The sequence below is a fragment of the Solanum tuberosum genome, unplaced genomic scaffold (assembly GCF_000226075.1).
Source record: "Solanum tuberosum cultivar DM 1-3 516 R44 unplaced genomic scaffold, SolTub_3.0 scf00411, whole genome shotgun sequence".
NCBI classification, from domain to species: domain Eukaryota; kingdom Viridiplantae; phylum Streptophyta; class Magnoliopsida; order Solanales; family Solanaceae; genus Solanum; species Solanum tuberosum.
Window position 1 is genome coordinate 286,643 of NW_006239344.1, and position 22,408 is coordinate 309,050.

At 33.7% G+C, this 22,408-nt stretch overlaps 3 pseudogenes; all 3 read right to left on the reverse strand.

Annotated features, from left to right (window-relative positions):
- The window catches only part of LOC102580695 (putative late blight resistance protein homolog R1A-3), a 30,613-nt pseudogene extending 24,931 nt beyond the window's left edge, over positions 1 to 5,682 (reverse strand).
- Positions 321 to 4,294, reverse strand: LOC102585351 (putative late blight resistance protein homolog R1B-17; annotated as a pseudogene).
- Positions 5,683 to 16,291: 10,609 nt separating the features above from the next.
- Positions 16,292 to 22,408, reverse strand: part of LOC102585685 (putative late blight resistance protein homolog R1A-3) — a 9,444-nt pseudogene continuing 3,327 nt past the window's right edge.

Genomic DNA, 22,408 nt, shown 5'->3' on the forward strand with positions numbered 1-22,408 from the left:
TGAAGCATATGAAAATATTTCATTGTTTTCTTTCTTTGTCTTTCCATTAAGAGTAATTTTGTAGGAGAGTTTGTGTTGGGAAACACTTGTGTGAACCCTTTGTTGGAGTGATCTTGTGAGGTTATTCTCTTTGGGTATTTGGGATTAATTAGAGTATTTACTCTAATTCTATACTCTCTTTTGTACTCTTGTTGATATAGTGATATTGCTCCTCTCCGCTTGTGGACGTAGGTCTATTGACCGAACCACGTTAAATTTGTGTCTTCTTTAATTGCTTTACTTTCGTTATTATCAACTTACTATTGTCTTTGTTATTGTCATTACAACATTGTTTGGCTAAATTCCGCACTACCCGAGTCCTCGATCCTAACAAGGTGTTTACCAGAATGCCTTTTCTTACTTGAATCAAACAGGACAACATTAAGCACAAAGTGCTCCTCATCATCAATGGTAATTTGATGTGGCAACAAATCTGGAAAGTCATTTGAACTTATCAAATCAAACAACTTTTCCTCTCTTGCTTTTGTCAAACAAAAGTCATGCACAAGATCATGAAGTTAGCAGGTCGGGTGATCACCTATCTCATTGAAAGCAATTACCAAGCTACTGGAAAGTCTTCCACACTCTTCATCGCTGCCTGTTCCACAAGTCCTTCAGCATGCCAAAAATCTTTCAACGTAGAGCTTATGATTGCAGTGTCCTTCGGAAAACTTGCAAGGTAAAGAAAGCATGGCTTTAGGTGATGTGGCAAATGGTCATAACTTAATTCTATAACCTTCATCACTTCCACTTCACCGTTCAAAATAAAGGAAATCAAATTATTTCGAACTTCAAGCCACACTGTCTTTTTCTTTTCCAAACCTGCAATGACTCCAGCAATCAGATCAGCCACCAAAGGAAGCCCTTTACAATTTTCGGCTATTTCTTTACCAACATCTAATAGGTCATCAGGGCAACTCTCGTTTCCAAATGCCCTTTTCTCTAATAACTCCCAACTTTCTACTGATCTTAGCAATCGAAGGTTAAGAGGAGCAGTGTAGAGCTTTCCATGCAAAGCCACTTCCTTTTCTCGAGTTGTCAAAATAATTCTACTTCCTTTCGTACCATTAGGAAAAGGTCTTGTTAACTCATCCCATGTAGTAGTATCCCACACGTCATCTAAGACAATAAGATACCTCTTTCCATACAGTTGTTTCCGTAGCTTATGCCTCTTTCCAAACAGTTGTTTCCGTAGCTTATCAGCCACATCATATTCTCACTCAATTTTGAATCTGAGTCACTAACTTGATTGAAAATTTTATTCAACAACTTCTTCTCGTCATATCCTTGGTCGACCGTGCACCATGCACGAAGGTCGAAATGGCTAGAAACTGATTTATCATTGTATACTTTTTACGCCAAAGTAGTTTTACCTGAACCTGGCATACCAGTGATCGAAATGACATCCAGATCTGCTGGTACCAGCTGTGAATGACTTTATCCTCAAAGAATAGAGGTGCTTAACAAAATGCCTTTTCTTATTTGAATCAAACATGACAAAATTAAGCTCATCCTCCTCATCATAATCAATGGTAATTAGACGAGGCAACAAATCTGATGGAGCACATGAACTTATCAAATCAAACAACTTTTCCTCTCTTGCTTTAATCAAACAAAAGTCATGCACAAGATCATGAAGTTGGCAAGTCGGTTCATCACCTATCTTCCACAAAAATCTTCATACTCTTCATATCTGTCTTTTCCATAAATCCTTCAGTACCCCATTCAATTTTCAACTCAGAGATTGAAATTGCAGTGTCCTTCCGCCTACTTGCAAAGTAAAGCAAGCATGGCTTCAGGTGATCAGGTAAGCGGTCATAACTTATTTCTATAACTTTCATCACTTCCACTTCATTCTTCAAAATAAAGGAATGCAAATTATTTAAAACTTCAAGCCACACACTTTTTTTCTTTTCCCTCCCAGCAATGACTCCAGAAATCAGATCAGCCACCAAAGGAAGCCCTTTACAATTTTCGGCTATTTCTTTTCCAACATCCAATAATTCATTAGGAAAACTCTCGTTTCCAAAAACCCTTTTCTCTAATAACTCCCAACTTTCTTCTGATCTTAGCAATCGAAGGTTAAGAGGAGCAGTGTAGAGCTTTCCATGCAAAGCCACTTCCTTTTCTCGAGTTGTCAAAATAATTCTACTTCCTTTCTTAGCTTTAGGAAAAGGTCTTGTTAACTCATCCCATGTAGTGGTATCCCACACGTCATCTAAGACAATAAGATACCTCTTTCCATACAGTTGTTTCCGTAGCTTATCAACAACATCAATATTCTCACTCAATTTTGAATCTGAGTCACTAACTTGATTGAAAATTTTATCCAACAACTTCTTCTCGTCATATCCTTGGTCGACCGTGCACCATGCACGAAGGTCGAAATGGCTAGAAACTGATTTATCATTGTATACTTTGTAGGCCAAAGTAGTTTTACCTGAACCCGGCATACCAGTGATCGAAATGACATTTAGATCTGCCGTCCACTGGTGAGCTTTCTAAGTATCAAGTTTGTCTCCTCCTCAAAACCTACAATTATTTTACCAGCTGTCAATGACTTGCTTTCAACTGGCCTGGGGGTGTTTACAACAATGAGGCTCATATTCTTGGGAATCTTCTCATGTAAATCAGAGACGGTGACTTGCTCTCAACTGGTTTTTTTGGGAGAGTTCACAACGATGAGACCTCTGTTCTTTGGAATCTTCTCATGTAAATCAGAGACCTCTTCTTTGATAAGTTTCATCTTCTTTTATGGTAATGGGGAAGTGAGAAAATAAGATGCAAGAGACCATTATCTCGAACAATAATTGAATCAATGACATCTTTTGCCTCATAAGCCACATCTAAACCGCGTGCCCAAAGATCTTTATACATTTCTTGTTCAACATTCACCAAGAACGATCTTATGAATTCTAGGTCTTGCTTCACCAGCTCAATTTCTTCCCTTATCAAAGCAATTGAATAAGCATTGGAATCTAACAAATCCTTTAAGTGTATGTGCAGCAGATGCATGAAGAGTGGTCCTTCACTCATGGGGAAGCAACATTGAGATGAATCCGGGGCTTTCAGATAAACATGTTTGAGATCTTTCTTGAGGAGTTCAATATTTTCCAGCAAGTCTAGAGTGGCACGGTTTGTCTCATCGGTACCCTCTTTATTCCTTAATTTCTCTTCCAATTCGCGTACAAGAGTTGATACCTCCCTGGTAAGTGCTCCAACACGAGCCAAGAGACCAAAAAGTTTGTCATGATGAATAAAGTCCTTGGGCATATCAGAAAGAATAATCAATAGGAATTCCATCATGACATGAATGTTTCGAGCCCCTGAAGTGTTAGGGGTAATAACAGTTATCATATGCTCTTGTAGATGAATCAGATATTCTCTGAGAATGTCCGGAGAGGTTACCAGGAGCTGCTTAATGAAGCGTCCAATTTTTGCTGAAGTTGAAGCTTTCAAATTTGTATGACATATGTGCATAACCTCCAGTTCAGTTGGAACAATCTTCAAGAGTAGATGTGCTAGCTTGGAGAGGTGAGGGTCTTCATCAGTAAGAACCTCCCAAAGGAAGTGTCCTACTCTCTCAGCCATGAGTTGATACTGAGGTAAGACATATTCAACAATCTCGTGCTCAATGCAACCATTCACTATCAAGCCATGGAAATATCTTACGTTGCCACACACATTCTGAAGAATCTCATACTGAAACATGTGCTCAGCAAGATGCTTGGGTAGATGATGGAGATTCAGGAGGAGGAAATCCAACTGCTCCTCAGTCATGGTGGTACTTGATTTAGATCGATGATGTGAGCTGATACAATGATCGATATTAACCCTGATGCTAGCAAGGACATGATGCATGTTGTATTTATACCTGACATTGTTATCATGATCATACAAAATTGATCGAAGCAGATTTTCAACCTCTTGTATTTCGCCAGTCATTACATTTTTAAACTGCTCCAAATCGGTATAAGAAAGCTGGACATATGTACAAATAAAGGTCAAGAGCTCTTTTTATTTTTCCTCATTCTTTAATCTCTCTAGGAAATCCAGAACATCTGCAATGTCCTTGCGAAGAGCAGAAAATAACACCTGCCAAAATAACACATATCAAAATTTTAAAGCCACACATCTACAATTCAATACATTACAGTTTACTCTATCAAATAACATACCAATGTGTTGTTTGCTTCTTCTTTCTCTATTTCTCCTTCATTATCTTTTCGTTTTTCCATGATTCTAATTTTCCTTTCCAAGTTCTGAAGACGTGATGCATAAAAGTACATAAAAGTTTATCAGGAGAATAAGATGAAAAGACAAGAATAATTAATAATTTTCATTGGACAGACATTTTAAGCGAGCTTAAGAGGAGGTCTTAAGTTGAAGAAAATAAAGGTGAGTGTTGAATTTTTGAAAGTTTTTGCAAAATAAACTTGTAACCATAATCCTGTTGTCAAGTTCATTTCATTAAATTTTGGCTACTCTTTTTTACTATTTTCACGCGAAAAGATTTTCATTTTGCAGTTGTTTTCATATTTATAAATAAAAATAAAAATTATTTGTTAGCGTTGGTAAAAGTCTCACATTGGTTGGGGAATGGATTAGTGCTCTCCTTATATGGACTTGGGCAATACACCCCTCATGAGCTAGATTTTGAGGTTGAGTTAGGCCTATGTGTCATATCTTTACATAATATTAGAGTCAGGTCCATCCCCATTTGGGCTCCCGGTCCACACTCTAGTTCGGCCTAGGCATGAAGGGGAGGGGGGGGGGGTGTTAGAGTGGTTAAACTTGGCAATCCTCCCCCTGAGCTAGCTTTTGAGATTGAGTTAGTCCTAGGCGTCATATTTTTACGTTATTGAGTTTTTGTCAAACATCAAATGGTGCATAAAGAGCAAGTATAGTAATTTTAGATTCACACAATTAGTTTCTAACATGTATAATGGACTACAAAACTAAATCTCTCGTTTATCTTGTGCAGTCTTTTGTCTAGAAATCTGATAGACTACCCCTCTTTAGACTACTTTCTGTTTTCTTTAATTACCCCTCATTTTTTGGATTTTTATTAGCAATACTATAGTGGGATTTCAAAAAAAAATTGGTATTCATCCATAAACAAGACCAAGTGGTACTGAACCTTTATATCTCTAATAGCTTTAGTAATATATTTTCATTAGTGAGGGGGAATTTTTCATCATCTTAGAAAAAATCTAAAAGATCTGCTTCTATTCACTCCGTTCTCTCCAACCCCCTCCCTCTCATCCGGTAAGAATTCACCCTTACCGGATGTAAATACCAAACTAATACAACTTATCACGGGTAAGTAATAATTTAATGAGGTGAATATATACATTAACTAACTACGATTAAGTGATAAGGTCATGCATCTAATTGATTTGTTGTAAACGGCCGCTAAGAGTAAGTATTTAGTCATCTCTCTTTCTCCTGCATTTTGTTTCCCTTTATAGATCCAACTAACCTACCAAATTTCTTTCATTTTCCTTACATCATTTTTACTTTTCCATAATTTTACTTCAATAGAGATGAGAGTAGCAAATATTAGATTAGTTGACTAACCTTTTTAGTTGATGAAACTATATATCCTCTGCTTGCTTGCTTTGTTATTTGATCAATACAGCTTAAAATTCTGGAAATAAACAGAGGAATAATTAAGACCAAATATGATGCATAGTATTACTCCAAAAAAGTAAGAAAGCAAAAGCATGATTGAATTACAATGGGGACTCACTTGTCTGCCCACAAAGGAAAAAATAAGAAAATTCTGCTCACTTTATATCACTTCCTCCGTTTTATTTTATTTGACACTATTTTCTTTATTTCTTAGTTAAAGGTTCTTATATTGCATGTTTCAAAAAACATAAAGAGGCAACCATGCTAGAAGCAAAATCCACTATGCTATAATTAATGGTCATTTGGTAGCTGTATAAAACAAGTCTTATTCATGTATTAGAGTCCAACTCCTCCTCAGTCATGGATGTAGAACGAGGACATGAGGTGATACAATCATCGATATTATCCATGAGGCTACCAAGGACTTGAGGCATGTTGTATTTACACCCGACGCTATTGTCAACATTAACCAAAATTGATTGAAACACATCTTTAAGCGGTTCTCTTAGGGAAGTCATTACATTTTCAAATTGCTCCAAATCGGAATAAGAAAGCAGGAAGTGTGCACAAATTAGTGCCAGCCTAAATTTCAGCAGTTCAATTACACCATCTTCAAGAGCTATTTGATTTTCTTCATTCTTTAACCTCTCCATGATATCCACAACATTGACGAGGTCCTTGCGAAGAGCAGAAAATGACACCTGCCAAAAGACCAAATGTTGTACTCCTATCAAATTTTCAAAGCCACTCCTATCATATCATCATCATAATTCATATAGATTTGAAGGGGATAAAATATGTCATTTGCAATACAAAATTTACATGAAATGTTTTGGGACGTTCCTATAACTAGTATCATATAAGAATCTAAGTCAAAAAGTTGGATTACGAAAATACTCCTTATCTATTAATTTATTTTCTTTAAATCATTTTTAATAATTACTTTTTCATTTAATAAATAACACAATAATCTACTTTAAAGTATTTTTTATTTTTTAAAATTATTTTATTCTAAAAATCAACTTTATAACTACACCTCTTCATTTTCATAACTTATATTTTCATAATATTCATTAATATGGTGTCTTTAACCCACACATTGTCATCTTCATGACTCTTATCTTCTTAATAATGTCTATTATTTCTATGTCTTTTCAAATTCATGACCCCAAATGATATGTTATAATATTATTAAATCTCTTAAATTCAATAGATAATAAATGAAATATTCACTATTATTTAAAACCATTTTCTTAAATCTATTAATTTATTTTCTTAATATCATTTTTAAAAATAACTTTTTCATTTAATAAATAGCACAATAATCTACTTAAAGTAGTTTATTCTAAAAATCAACTCCATAACTACACCCTCTTCATTTCATAATGTGCCTTTAACCACATATTATCATTTTCATAACTAATTTAATAATAAAGAAACAACGAAGAAATTCAATATTAATTTTTTTATGAAATTAGTATTTGTATGTAGAATCAAGTACTCCTACAAAAGATAGAGAAAATTTAAATATAAAAAATACTTTAACATAGTATAGTATATTGTTATTTCAAACTATGACCTCTTATTTCATTTACTTTACCACAATAAATATTTTATTTTGTCTGATATACATGTTGACACCCAATTTTGACCCTCCTTTCTTCTAATTTATTGTTTTCAAGCTTCTAATTTAATAACGTATAAAATAATCATTTTTCACAACTATTTTTACTATTATGACTATATATCTTCTAAAATTATTAGTTTTATTATCAAAATTACTAATATTATATTTTATACCACTTTTCCTTAAATAATAGTTTTTCGTCATTTTATTTCAAGTTTCATATTTTATTAAAATAATTATAAGTTGATATTTTGTATATGTATTTTATATAGCGTAAAGTCATAATATTGATATTTTATCATGTAAATTATTAAGTTGTCATCTTAGAATATTTTGCATTAGTTACAAAGTAAGAAGCTCAAAATAATATAAAAGAAGAAAGGAAAAAGGCTAAGAAATTCAGCCCAAAACCCCAAATCAGACAAAACTTTTCAGCCCACATATTATGTCAAAATATGTCAAGAATTAGGCCCAACTCACATTTTACTCTTCAGCCTCAAAGTCTTAGAATTAGATGAGGTTTTTCTTTTCTCTGAACGCGCGTCCTTCTCCTCCAAAAATGGCCAAAGCGTCAAGCCTCTTTCACCTTTGACAGACGCGCTTCTCCTTTTTTCATGCAAATCTCGTCTATGCCGTTGAGTCTCCTCTTCTCTCTTTACTCGTGACGCATCAGGGATTTCAAAATTCAAACGACAAATTTGTTTCTGAAAACCCGCCTAAACTTGAGAAAGAAGAACCCTAATTCCATCCTATAAGTATTAGGAGGAAGTGTTTGTTTTGGACAAGTTTTTTTGCAGCCGCCGTCGTCCTCTTGAAACAATCATTTTGCCATTGTGTCTTTAACCTCCGGAAAAAGCATATTTTCTCTAGCTTTTTCGGTTTTCGTTTGGTCACTGATCATAGCAGCCAATACATATATTTTTGCCTGCTCTGTTATTTTCTTTGTTTTTCGAGTTAAGATCGAGACCGCAAGCCTCCGTTCACTGCCCGCAACTGGTAATATCCGACCCTTTTTACCTCTGTTTTGCTATTGCGATGCCGATTAATGCTCTGTTTTGTTATTGTGAATAAAGTGTTATGTATACTTTGATAAATTTTATGTATCTTAGTTATATTAAATTATTTGCATCTCCTTTGAGAACTAAAGTCATTTCTTCTAACGTTTTTGCCGTTTCTTATTTAAGAAATGGTTTTACGAGCTTAGTTTCTTTCATTCTGGGTTAACCGTTCTTTTGCTGCATTTGTATTATAAAAGTTTGCAGCCCATGTTTTCTTAAATAAAAGTATGTTTAAAATGGATGGTTTCTATTTTGTATAGTTAGAATTTAAGTGAAAAAATGTAAATATATTATGATCAAAAGCATTGCTCGTAACTTCTGCTCTATATTGCTATATATGAGTCTGAGCTTGAGCCTTTGACTTAAGGAATAAGTTTTGATTTAGGTTGGGATATTAACTTGAAATCAATGCTTGTTAGTTACTTGTTTCCTCTGCTAGATTGTAAACATACTGGATATAGCTTCATATATATGATATGAATTTTAAGCCTCTTTCATGTTATTTCCTTTAACAGATATGTATGTGTAAGCTTCTTTCCTAATTGTAAGTAATGGCATGTTAAATCTCAACATTTCGTTTGTAACCCATATCTTTTTAGCAAGATAATTTTTTTACCATTTAAAATTTATACAGTGATTAAAGAGATTATATTAGTTGTTGTGAATCACTAATTATTATAAAAGTTATAATTTTTTGTAGCACTTAGCGCATATTTACATGGTCAAAATAGTTTATTTGATGTGTAATCTTACTTAGATCTACTTATTTCATTTTAATATATCATTTAAAGTCAAGTCATACTAATAATCTTTTTACTCTCTCTTTCTTTACATGTACACTTTGGAGCAAAATTGAGTCTTATAGACTTGACGTTAACCTCATACCCGCACATGGAGTCTTCACTACATTTTTTACTATTTCAAATGGCAAACAAAACAAGCGAGCCTCGCTTGGAGTCACTCATGGCTATTTATATTTTAGCATTAACTTGTTTATTTATTTTTCTTTATATTTTATACTTGAATATGTTTTTATTTTTGAATTCTCAAATACGTAACATAATATAGATATTTGGGTTTGGGTACCTTTTAGTTAGAAGCAACCTTTATTAGTCACTTTAGCTTTTATAAACTTCATTTGGCAAAATCTTTTGGCAAAAGGGCCTGATGGACCCTTATACTTGTTTGTGTTTGTATTGTGAACCCTTCTATTTGCTCATTTGTCATATGAACCCCCGAATTCATCAAAACATAATATTTTAAACACTACTTTTGACTTGGCATCGTATGTGGCAGCTAATACCAAAGAGCGTGTGACACACACCTATTAGGAGCGTGAGACACTTGAAAAAGAGTCTAACAGTAACATTAGAGCTTTATCATTTTCCTATTTGCATCCAACACCATTGTTGAACAAAGTTTGAGGTTTTCTTGGCCTCTTTTTCTCAATTACAAATTAAACAACAAATGAATTCAAAAATAAATTGAAAAAACTATCCAGATAAGTTGAAAATAAAACAAAAACAACAAAAACTCAAATAATTTTCAACATTGACCCCTTAGTCATCCACCACCCAAATGACCCCCTGTTTCAATTTCAAACCAACCTCAAACTTACTTCCTTCTTATTGTCCTCCTCACCTTCTCCGACCAAACCGCCATCGTTCTCACCAATCTTCAACCAGCACCTATAAGCAAGAACAACCAACAACAAAAACCCTAAACCAACTCCGCCAATAAGCCTCGACCTTCACAACGCCGCCAACCCTGAGATTCGGCGAGATTGTTAACAACTAGAAACAATCAGACCACCCAACAGACCCCCACTCTTCCTTAGCACCACCGGTCACCACCAAAGCCCAAAATCAACTCCGAACTCCGATGATATTGTGAACAATCAAAAAGCATGCCAACTTTTTTACTTCAATGGAAAGAGTAGAAGAAGTTGGAAAAAGGAAAAGGGTAAGGAAGATGATAAAAAGGGACGACGACTGCTATGGCAAAGAGAAATAAAATTGGAAAGAGACTCATAGCTACAATAATTAAATATAATAAAAGGAAAAATAATATGGAGTGAATATATATACATGTGTCATTTTATAATCATACGTGTCATTTTATAATTATTTTTAAAATTACGTGCCAGGCGTTTGTAATACACACAGTTGAGTAGTAAAAAATGTGTTTAAATTGTCGTGTTTCGATGAGTTCAGGGGGTTCAATTGACAAAGGGGTAAGTAGAAGGATTCATAATACAAATACATACAAGTAGGGGTGTTCATGGTTTGGATAAAAACCGATCCAAACCGAAAAACCAAACCGATTGAATATGTTTTTATTTTTGAATTCTCAATTAGGTAACATAATATAGATGTTTGGGTTTGGGTACCTTTTAGTTAGAAACAACCTTTATTAGTCGCTTTAGCTTTTATAAACTTCGTTTGGCAAATTCTTTTTAAACACTTCTTTTTGCACCCCTTTAAACTCACTAGATTTATTTAATTTTGTTCAAACTTGACAATGTCTTTAAAAAATATATATAATATATTTTGTTCTAAACTCTTATTTTTTCTAAAACTTTTTCTAAAGGGAGCATTTTATCAATCAATGAGCAAATGTCTAATTTAATTACCTTTTTCAGCCGTGGACTACGAATTTGTCTAAATTGATCTAAAGAAATTGCTTTCTTAAATCTTTTTCATTCTAATAAAATTGCAAAAGAGCTTTTAAAATAAAAAATGTTTTCCAACTTGGTTACTCAATTACTTAATTTCTAGCACTCATATCTTTTTTTTTAAAAATTTAATTAACCTAAGTTTGGTCGGTTAATTGTTTTTTACGGATCTTAAAGGATGCCTTACTCCTTTCCTTTAGGATAAATTAGAACCCTTACCTAGAATCATGCAAGTTAAGAATTAAATTGAAGTTATTTTAGTATTACTTAGTTAAATATTTAGGTGTCCTAATTCACCATAATTAATTAGGTGGCGACTTCTTAAGTTAATTAATTTGAAAATCACCAAAATATTGTACACCGTTTGGACCTAGAATTAAAATGGGGGTATAACAATACATATGAATAATTTGTACTTAAAAAGATGCAAAAAAATAATAATAATTCTATTTTGTATATTAAAAAAAGATAAAACATATTATGTCGCAGATGAAGAGAAATATCAATATTGTTTTATATATCAATTAAAAACATCACAGTAACTCAATAAATGTAATATTTTTCGTTACAACATTAATCCTTCAATTAATTCAAGCATGTGGATGTTCGTTATTAAATAATCACACAACTTATTTTGTCACCTCACTCACACAGCCACACAATATCTTTATAAAAATTTTCACCTTAATTATTGTATTCTAAATAAACTTGAATGAAATATGTAGTTTAACACTTGATGGAGATATTCTGAGCTATACATCAGAGACGGATCTAGAATTTAAGTTTTATGGATTCAATATTATTTTTAAAGTTATAGGTTCACATCTATTATTTGTTATAATTTTCATGAAAATTTATAGATATATATTTTGCATGTATGTTGCAGTGAATATCTTAGATTAGTGTATTTTATTTTCATGGTTTTTGTAATATTTCATTTTTTTTTATTTAGGCACCTAACATAGCTATAGAGAGCTTTCTTAAACATACCGATGAGTTGTTTGCTTTCTCTTCCTCTCTTTCTTCTTGATTTTGTTTTCCTCTTTCCATGATTGCAACTTTCCTTTCAAGTTCTCAAGATCGGACGTATAAATTGTACCTAAATAAAACTTTACTCTTTAGTATTTGTTAGCATTTGTATTTTCAACACTACAAAACTATAGTATATATTATTCTTATTAATTTTGTTGAGATATTGATCAAGGTTAGATAAAATTATTTTGACGAATAGTAATTTTAGATGCAATTAGTCTCTAACACTAGAAATGTCAAATATTAATCACATATAACATGTTATGGCGTGAAAAAATAAACATAATATCCCAAAGTTGGTGCATTTTAAGAAAAAAGAGTTAATAAGATGAAGGAAAATACAAGTCCAAGATATTCGAGAAAACAAAACCTATCAATACAAATATCTTTCCTGTTTTTATGCCTCGTATATTATTTTAGCTACCCTCCTCATCATGTTCTTTCATTCCTTCAAACCATATGATATACGAAACTCAATTTTGTAAATATGTATGTCTACCTAATATTCATATTACAAGTTGACTAAGACTTGTGGAGATGGTGTTGTGGTTTATGAGAATTGATGGGAGCTTACGAGCAACAATAAAATTGTCTCCATGTAACAGTAAAGAAGCCACTAATGTTTCTACAGTATCCTCATGGGGTGCGATCCTTCCATTAATCCTACTAACGTTGGATGTTTTGTGCCCAAGGCTGCTTTATTTACAGGACATTCCTGATGTTTCTTGTTTTTCATAGTTCCCTTTAGATATTATATCCATGGTAGAAGATAAAGAAAACAAGAGAGTTTGAAGATGAACTTACCTTTTGACGGTCTGAAGTTTAGCAATATTAGAAGCCCTTGATTGAGAGAATGAAATAGGTAGGTAGATCTAGATTTACAATAATTCCAAGATTATTAACATACAACTCAACTCATTGACTTTAGAATTGTTTATCATCTTAATATATGTATTCAACTTGTCGTAATTGGCTAACGATGAATTTGAAAGGCCAGCACGCACGTATTGAAAGAAGAATCAAATTGATTGACAGTTAATATAAAATCCAAAGAGCAGAGCTGGATGGAATCTGTTGAAAATGAGCAAGTGGTTGCCATTTTATATAAAGTTAGTTCAGTGGAGACTTTCATCAAACACATTGTAGACAGTTTTGAACAGCCAAAATATCTAAGCATTTAGTAAGCCAACTAGAAGCAGAGCTGGAAGGAGTCTAGCAAATTGGTAAAATATTTTTTAAAAAAATGGAGAAGAACCTGTTCTGGTGCTCCAATCGCCGGTGTAGACTGACGAGAATTTACCCCTCAAATTATGATGCACGCGAACTCATGACTTCATACTTTCTTTTTTCTCCTTTCATTAGCGGTGCATTCATATTCTAGAAATTCTAAATTCGCTTCTGGGGTGTAGACTTTTATTAGTAGTAAAAGACTCAAAGAGGAACATACAAGCCAATCAGGCCAAACGTTATCTTACTAATCCTAATACGAACAAGAAAGAGAAAAAAAATCAAATATGATACAATGCAATTATTTGAAATAAGAAATGGTATCAAATCTTATTGCTTCAACGTAACTTGACGATCTTGCTCTTTGTTTTGCAAATCAATTAAATACATTGAGTTACACATGGTTTTGGCAACTTGCCTCACAGAAAAGGCTCTTGGAGTAATATCAAATCTCTTAGAGTCGATACACCTACCCATCTTGCTTTTATTGTTCTATCGGGAGTTACTTCATGTATTGCTTGACACAAAACTGATTGTGGATTCCTCTTGGATGATTCAGGTAGATATCCAGGTGATACATCTAGCCACACTAGAAAATAATTCCGAACAACAGTTCGTGATTTTTAATGAGATTCTTGTCAGTTGTTTCACAGCTATCAGAACAACATGATTTAACCAAAACAGTTGTATATTTGTATTCAACATCAAGACTCCAACATGATTAGTCCACATTATGAAACATAAGATAAATTTATGCCAAAGGAAATTGGAGACAGAAACTAGGGAATACAAAAGATTAAGATGATCATTTATTGATCAAAGTCACTGAGGCAACACTTCCAAAAAAAGACAACAAAGGACTGATAGCATTTCTCGGAACACTAACCATATGCATCAGGCTTCCACTAAACTTTCTACACTGAGCTTGATATCCACCTTAGAGTTGGAACCACCATCTGATGACTGCTTAAACTTCACATAATTAAGATATTTTTTCGAGTTTGTCTACAAAAGCTCATCAATCCTATACTTCATAGACTTAAAGTTGCCACCTTCAGAAAAGAAGTCACAGTTATAAGATTATAAGTGATTAAAATGAGTCTATTCAAAATTGAAAAAGAATTAACTAGGATGAAGAATGTTGATATTCATGACAAAATCAATACTTCTGTAGCTTGTGGCTCTTGCACATTTCAGATTATGAACTTTCGAATAACAATTCTTTTAACATATGTATCACATTTTGTATCTTAAGGCCAATATCATATCATATATTATTATAAGTGGGAAGAATGTTAGGCAAAAGTTGGATTACCATTTTGCCCCTACATTAAATTAAAATGTTATAAACTATTTAATAAATTAAATACTAAATAGTAAATCATCATATTACTACATGAATAATTTATTTATACCTTTTACTAATTAACTTCTAAAATCAAATCAATAATAACAATTAAGCTAGACCAAATACATGATTAGATGTTACAACTAATTATTTTTCACTTTTCTTCCCACTTTATAATGAGTTTAAATTAGTAACTCTTTTAGATTGAAAGCCTCTTAGAATATATATATCTGTATAAATCTTCATATTGAGAAGGTAACAAGCTCTCATCAACTCACACAATTTTTTTTGGAATTTTCTTATATTTTTCCTATTTAATTTAATATTAAATGCCTAAAAAGCGTTGATAAAAAGACTACTGTTAAGTATAAGCCAAAAAGACTCACAAATTTTGTCAGTTTCAAGAAGAAAGTCCAAAAGTCTCTTATCCCAAAATTAATAAGAAGAAGGAACCTGTTGGCTCAACCAATGCGTTTGTCACTTTTTGGGGCCTTTTGTGGTGGTAACATGGTTGAAAGGTAAACTCTTTGTTTTTGTTTAGATTTATTTAATATCTCAAATAATCACAAGTTCTGTTCAACAAGAAAAAACTGTTTAGGCTCCAGTAGCCAATAATACGTTTACATTACTCTATTTGGTCGTTAAATTACTGCAGAAGTTGAGCTTTTTTGGATTTATTTTGGATATGTTCTTCTATTTGGTGTCTTTAGCACAAATATATTTATGGTTGTTTTCCTAATAAACCTTAATGTGATTGCAGTTAAAACGTTGTGCAGAGATGCAGCGCTCCTGAAAATGTATAATCTTGCCAGACATTTCATCTAAATTATTAAGTGATTAATTATTATACTGCACAATATTAAAAAAATCTACTCGGCTTTATTTCATTATTTGGGTTTGTAAGGTTGTGAATAATCCCTTTCACTTGTGTTTAAGTCAAATAATATATAACAAATAATAATTTCACTTTCAATAGAATTTTACCCATTAATCAATTACAATTATTTGAGGATGCAATTTTGGTACATGTGTAGAAGACTTGAAGGTTATGTTTTTTGAAATCTTTTTTTTTATAATTTCTTTGGCTAGGAAATACATGGCTTTTCCTTTCAGTTTCAAATACATTCTTAAAATTAGTTTCTTATATTCTTCACTTCTTCATCTATTAGGGGAAAATTAAGAGAAAAAATTATTAACAATTTTTTTTGGTTCCAATATGTCAACACAACCATATCCAACTACAAAATGAGGTATTTATCTTTTGCTCTTTATATTTTTGCATGAATTCACAGTTTTTGATGTACACGGTTTCTCTTTTTATAATTTGGGCATAAAAGGTTAGTTCATTACACTTTTGTGTTTTATCATCATATAGTTTTAATGTCATTTTTTATTTATTAGTTATCTTTCTTATTTGGTTAATATATTACTTTCTTTAACTTTTTTCATTTTGTTGATATGATGACATTTATATTTTATTGTTTTTCACATTAATTGAGTTGATGTTACAAATGTTTCAATACATGAGATAGACTTATATAATTTTTATACGGTAATAAAGGTCAAACGTGCAATGCACATTCCTTGAACTAGTAAGTTATTATATGCATGACGTACCGTTTTCTTCCTCCATTTTCCTTTCCCCTTTCCATGATTGTACTTTCCAATAGTCAATACCAAAGGTCTGATGTATAAAATGTGCTTAAAACTTTATCAAGATCATAGAAGGAAACAATTCTGCAGATATAGTCAGACATATAGAAAGGTCATTTTCGATATATTGATCAAATGGCGCTTACAAAACATTATCCCACTTTAGACACACAAAAAATGAGAAGAAGAGTAGTTTATAAGATAAAGAAGAAAACAGAAATATTAAAGAAAACAAAACCTATAACCATATAGGTCAAGGGCAGATGTATATTGTCGAGACATAATATAAGGCCATGTATTTCTACTTAGTTTCAGTTGAGACTTTCATCAAACTCATTGTAGACATCTTTTAACATTTGCCACTACAGGAATCAGAACAGCAAAGAATGGAGAAGAACCTGTTCACATATAATGCTACTTAAATAACGGGATATTCTTCCGGCCAACAACTTGAAGATCGTCTCCTCCCCTCATATCTTCAGCATATTCCTTAATCTTCATAGCGGAATCTTCAAGTTGAGGGTTCTTTACAAGTTTGATAATTTTGAGTGACCAAATATCCCCAAAACTAGGCGGAATCTCCTCAAGCTTACGACATCCCTCCAGTTTTAATTTCTCAAGCGCAGGAAAGGATTCCTCTCCAACCTCCCACTTGGAAAGAGTCACTTGATCCAACTTCAAAAAATTTGAGATTCTCAAAGGTGTCTTCCTCCTCCATATTCCATTCTTCCCCATGGATGATTGTTTGATAAAGGGTCAACTCTTCAAGGTTGGGCAGTCTCGCTATTGTTGATAGTGAATCGGATGTCAGAGGAAAGTTACGCAACGACAATCTTTTCAAAATCAAAGGGAAGTGAAAATTCCATGACCCACTGTCATTTGTGTTTGAACTTTCAAAACGTACATTGAGGTCTTCTAGTTCAGTTAGGCAATCCAATTTCGGGAACCAAAATCGCTCTGTTGCATAATCCCATGATTCCTTGAGATCAAATCCAAGCACTTGAAGATTGGGAAGCCTTTTGAAAATATCCTCTGTATCTTTCCAATACGAAAGCACAAGATTGTTTAAATATCTCAAGTTCTCTAACTTTGTGTCCTCTGCTACCAGAATTGGTTCATCTGTATCCATATCAAAGAAATAACAAGTAGGCACTTGCAGCATTCGCAACTTTACAAGATCCCAAATTCTCGGTAATAGTATCAAGGTTGATTCTTCGTTATCCACCACCAAGATTTCTAGATTCCTGAGGTTTGAGAAAGACAAAGGCAGATATTTAACTTCTGTCCCAATTCTTAAGTACCTCAAATGATTCAACATGCATATTTCATTCAGCAAAGAGTCATTCACCATGATAAAAGAGTGATTCAGGAACAACACTCTAAGAAGCCTCAAGTGTCTTAGGTGAAATATATCAGAAAGACGGTCATCCAGCAGGTCTCCATTTATGGTCAAAGAATAGAGGTGTTTACCGGAATGCATTTTCTTATTTGAACTGAGCAGGACAAAATTAAGCACAAAGTGCTCCTCATCATCATCAATGGAAATTTTACGTGTCAACAAATCTGATGGAGCACTTGAACTTATCCGGTCGAACAACTTTTCCTTTGTTGCTTTTATCAAACAAAAGTCATGCACAAGATCATGAAGTTGGCAAGTCGGATACCTACCTACCTCATTGAAACAAATTACCAAGCTACTGGAAATTAAATCATCCAAATAAATCTTCACCACTTCTTCCATACTCTTCATTTCCGTCTTTTCCACAAGCCCTTCAGAAATCCATATAGCTTTCAATGCATAGAATGTCATTGCACAGTCCTTCGGCATACTTGCAAAGTAAAGCAAGCATGGCTTCAGGTGATCAGGTAAGTGGTCATAACTTGTTTACTATAACTTTCATCACTTCCACTTCATTCTTCAAAATAAAGGAATGCAAATTATTTACAACTTCAAGCCACACACTCTTTTTCTTTTCCCTCCCAGCAATGACTCCAGCAATCAAATCCACCACCAAAGGAAGCCCTTTACAATTTTCGGCTATTTCTTTCCAACATCCAATAGTTCATTAGGGCAACTCTCGTTTCCAAATGCCCTTTTCTCTAATAACTCCCAACTTTCTTCTGATCTTAGCAATCGAAGGTTAAGAGGATCAGTGTAGATCATTCCATGCAAAGCCACTTCCTTTTCTCGAGTTGTCAAAATAATTCTACTTCCTTTCTCAACTTCTGGAAAAGGTCTTGTTAACTCATCCCATGTAGTAGTATCCCACACGTCATCTAAGACAATAAGATACCTCTTTCCATACAATTGTTTCCGTAGCTTATCAGCAACATCAATATTCTCATTCAATTTTGAATCTGAGCCATTAACTTGATTTAAAATTTTATTCAACAAATTCTTCTCGTCATAATCTTGGTCGACTGTGCACCATGCACGAAGGTCAAAGTGATTAGAAATTGATTGATCATTGTATACTTTGTACGCGAGAGTAGTTTTACCTGAACCCGGCATGCCAGTGATCGAAATGACATCTAGATAGGCCGGTCCACCGGTAAGCTTTCTAATTATCCAGGTCGTCTCCTCCTCAAAACCTACAATTATTTTACTAGTTTTCAATGACTTGCTCTCAACTGGCTTCTTGGGAGAGTTCAGAACAATGAGAACTCTATTCTCAGGAATCTTCTCATGTAAATTGGAGAAATCTTCTTTGATAAGCTTGATCTTCTGTATGGTAATGGGAAGTGAGAAAATAAGATGTAAGAGACCATTATCTCGAACAATAATTGAATCTATGACATCTTTTGCCTCATAAGCCACATCTAGAACACGTGCCCAGAGATCTTTATACAATCTTTTCTCAACATTCACAAAGAGCGATCTTATGAATTTCAGGTCTTGTCTCACCAACTCAATTTCTTCCTTTATCAAAGCAATTGAATAAGCATTGGAATCTAGCAAATCATTCAAATGTATGTGTAGTAGATGCATGAAGAGCGGTCCATCACTCATGGGGAAGCAACATTGAGATGAGTCCGGGGCTTTCAGATAAACATGTTTGAGATCTTCCTTGAGGAGTTCAATATTTTCCAGCAACTTTAGGGTTGCACGATTTGTCTCATTGGTACTCTCTTTATTCCTTAATTCCTCTTCTAAGTCGCGAACAAGAGTTGAGACCTCCTTTATTAGTGCTCCAACAAGTGCCAAAAGATCAAATAATTTGTCATGATGAATAAAGTCCTTGGGCATATCAGAAAGAATAATTAATAGGAACTCAATCACGACATGAATGTTTTGAGCCCCTAAAGTGCTTGAGGTAATAACAGTTACCATGTGCTCTTCTAGATGAATTAGATATTCCCTAAGAATTTCTGGAGAGGTTTCTAAGAGCTGCTTAATGAAGTGTCCAACTTTTTCAGAAGTTGAAGCTTTCAAATTTGTAAAACATATGTTCATAACCTCCAGCTCAATTGGAATAATCTTCATGAGTAGATGTGCTAGCTTGAAGAGTTGAGACTTTCCACCAATTTGACCATCCCAAAGGAAGCATCCTACTCTCTCAGCCATGAGTTGAAACTGAGGTAAGACATATTCAACAATCTCGTGCTCAACGCAACCATTCACTATCAAACCATGGAAATCGCACATGTTGCCACACACATTCTGAAGAATCTCATACTGAGTCACTAATGGAAACTTCTGTTCAGCAAAATACTTGGATAGATGATGGAGATTCAGGAGGAGGAAGTTCAACTGCTCCTCAAGCATGGTGGCACTTGAGTTTGAACGATGATGTGAACTGATACAATGATCGATATTATCCCTGAGGCTAGCAAGGACATGAAGCATGTCGTATTTACACCCGACGTTGTTGTCAACATCATACAGAATTGATCGAAGTAAATTCTCAGCCTCTTGTCCTTTGAAAGTCATTACATCTTCAAACTTCTCCAAATTGGAATAAGAAAGCTGGGCGTATGTACAAATAAATGCCAGCTCCGATTTCAGTTTTTCAACTTGATCCTCGTCAAGAGCTTTTTGATTTTCCTCATTCTTTAATATCTCTAGGAAATCCAGAACATCAGCAATGTCCTTGAGAAGAGCAGAAAGTAACACCTGCCAAAAGATGAAATGTCATATCAAATTTTCAAAGCCACATATCTACAATTCAATACTTTACTCTATCAAATAACATACATCCGATGAGTTGTTTGTTTTCTCTTCCTCGCTTGCTTCTTGATTTCCTTTTTCTGTTTCCATGATTGCAATTTTTCACTAGCCAGTGAAAAAGTAAATTTTCCTTCCTTTCCCTTCAAGTTCTCAAGATCTGATGTACAGAGAGTACGTACATAAAACTTTATCAAGAGAAAGAAGTGGTTAAGTGTAGAAAAACCATACAAGAAACTGCAGTAAAAAGTCATAGCACAAAACAACTTTGCAGATATAGAATTGGGATCTGTCAATTTTTTTTGTAATTGTTCGCTTGTTGTCAAGTTTATTTCATTCACATAAACAGATTTAGTAATTTTTGATGCAATTAGTGTCTAACACCAGAAATGTCAAATCTTAATCATATATAATATGTTATGACATGAAAACATAAACATAATATACCAAAACTGTTGCTTTTTGAAAAAAGGAGTTTATGAGATAAAAGGAAAATACAAGTCCCAGATATTCAACAAAACAAACCTATCACTACAAATATCTTTCCTGTTTTTATACCTAGTATATTATTTTATCTACCTTCCCCATCAGTGGCGGATCCAGGATTTAGAGTCCGTGGGTGCCAAATAAACTTATCGATTAAATTAATTTTATATTCGATTAAATTAAAAACGTCAATAACAATTATAAAAAAATAAAAATAATGTGCAGCTGTTTTCCTTAAAAAAAGGGGCTTGGGGTCTTTTTTTTTAACTTAAAAACGTCAGCAGCATTTTTTCAAAAAAATAGGTTCAAATGGGATTCGAACCCGCAACCTCAACCTTCTAAAGTTGCCCTCCTACCATGGCACCACAAGCCAATTTTGTTCTGTGGGTGGCACGCTTTATATTTATATAAATATTATGTATATATACCTATGTATATATAGAGTTTCCGTCGAAGTTCGGGGGTGGCGTGGCACCCCCAAGGCCCTTCATAGATCCGCCCTTGTTCCCCATTATGTTCTTTCATTCCTTCTAACCATATGATATACGAAACTCAATGGCCCAACAAATGCGGATTCTAACTGCATAGTCATAGTTATTATGATTAAATCAGAGGATAATCTTCCGTGTTATATTTTTGATTCATACGGAAAAATGACAACCCTAGAAAATTTCCAATAGTAAGCAGAAAACTAGGAAGAAAAGAAATAAGAGACCTTCAACATAATTATCTTTATCTTTTGACCAACCACTTTAAGTTCATCAAGCCATATTCTTGGACAGTGGTAAGCTATAAAATTCAGAAAGATTTTTTGTGAGAGTAGCTGAAGTAGAATCAATAGAGACACCGAGTGTAACACCCCAGAGAATTTTTCGAACTAAGACACGAGCCGTCCTTCATGTGGAGTGAGATTTTACCGAGGAATAAAAATTTCTTGAGTGTTAAGGTCCCTAGATGTAGCACATTGAGTTCCAAGAAGAGTTGAATTGGAAATAGTCATTTTTGGAAAGATTTCAAAATCTGGAAAATTTGGCTAAGTATGGAAAAAGGGTGAGTTTTTGGTCAACTTTAGCAGTCGTAACTCCTAGCTCAGGATGAGTTAGGTGTAGTTCCAATTATGGTTGCGAAGTTCGTGGAATGATATTTCCAACGCCATTGAGTTTGCTCAATTCCGAGTTCGTATGAATGAGTTATGCCCTTTGGAAGTTGGGCAGTTGGCAGGGAATCCATCCGGAAATTTTAAGGGCATTTTGGTCTTTTCCCTAATCAATTCTTTTGGTTATATATTAGTGTTAGACTGATTTTTTGATCAGGTTTTACCATTTTAAAAGAGTGAGAGTGAGGGTTTTGAGTGAAGAAGAGAAGAAGAGGAGAAGAAGAAGAGAAAGAGGAGATCAAGCAAGTTTCCGTCGTGGATATCGTCGAGGGTGATCCCTACTAGGTATGTGAGTTCATAGTGTTGGGT